Source organism: Austrofundulus limnaeus, unplaced genomic scaffold (assembly GCF_001266775.1).
Source record: "Austrofundulus limnaeus strain Quisiro unplaced genomic scaffold, Austrofundulus_limnaeus-1.0 Scaffold1034, whole genome shotgun sequence".
Classification (NCBI taxonomy): Eukaryota; Metazoa; Chordata; class Actinopteri; order Cyprinodontiformes; family Rivulidae; genus Austrofundulus; species Austrofundulus limnaeus.
In genome coordinates, this window is record NW_013953436.1 from 16,380 (window position 1) to 17,792 (window position 1,413).

Genomic DNA, 1,413 nt, shown 5'->3' on the forward strand with positions numbered 1-1,413 from the left:
GTGTGTGTGTGTGTGTGTGTGTGTGGGGGGGGGGGGGGTTCTGGTGACATTCGGGGGCAATTTTAAGACAAAATGCCTACATTTGGGGACAACTGGTGCATTTGGGGACAAATGTCGAGTCCCCATTTGGTTTAAATGGCGTTGGTGGGTTGGAGGTTGGGTTTAGGACCAAGATATGAATTGAGTTCAGGTTAGTTTTAGGGTCAGGTAGGTACCTGTGAGGTTGGCCTTAGGGTTTGTGGTCAGGGTTAGGCTGTAGAAATGTAATGGAAGTCAATGGAGTGTCCCCAATTGGATAGCTGTGCAAACGTGTGTGTGTGTGTGTGTACTTGTTTCTGCTACAGTGTGAGAACCTGGTTAGGTTTTTAACCAAGTGAGGTCATTTTTGGGAAGTGAGGACATTTTCCTGGTCCTCACTTTTTTGCAGCTCTACTGTGTTCTACCAGTTAGGTTTAGAGGTTTGGTGTGAATTAAGTTTTGGTTCAGGTTAGGGTTAACTATAGAGCAGTAATGGTTAATTTTAGGGAAAATGTCTGGGTTAGGCATAAATACAGTTACAAAAATGAATAGAAGTCAATACAAAGTCCTCAGTTTAATGCAAGTACAAGGATGTGTGTGTGTGTGTGTTCGTCTGCATCAGTTTAAGTGTGCTCTCTGTTCTTGTTTACGTTTGTCTGCTGCTCATGCAGAGAAGAATCTGTGACTCCTGAGAGAAAAACTGATATCTGACAGAAAAGAAACTCCAGGATCTGATGTGAAATACTGTTTTGTTTTTTCATGGTTGAGATCAGGGCCTGTCTTTATCTTGTCTTTATTTTTTGGAATTACTAAGAATGCCGATAAGAAAGGACTTAAGTGTAAAAAAATTCTTAGCTAAAAGCTGAGACTAAAAGTCAGTTTTGAAGCGTCTCAGTCTCTCTTTAAGCGAAGTGTCAGTCTTAGAGATAAATGTTTCATTAAAATCCATCCAGTGGTTCCTTAGATATTTTGCTAACAGACTGACACCACAAAAAATAAGATCGTCTCCTGCATTTGAGGCGATCACGACATGAAAAATTGCATGTTTTACCAATTTATTTCACTTTAAGTGTAAAAATCTATTGTTTGTTTGTCAGTTAGTGACAACAGAAACTAAAATGATAAACCAAACTATCCTAATCAGACTTCAGCGAATCTTTAATTCAAAGTAAAAAACTGTACTTTTGAGGTTAAACAAATGTTTATAATTAATTTAAATAAATTACAAGATAAAAGGGCATGGAAATTTCTCTTTTCATGTTTCGAAAAAATATCGAACCGTGAGACTAAAGTATTGAACCGAACCGAATCATGAATTTTCTGTATCGTTGCACCCCTAATTATTAAGTAATAAAAAATACAGATACACCTAAAATCAAGCATCTAAAATGTTTA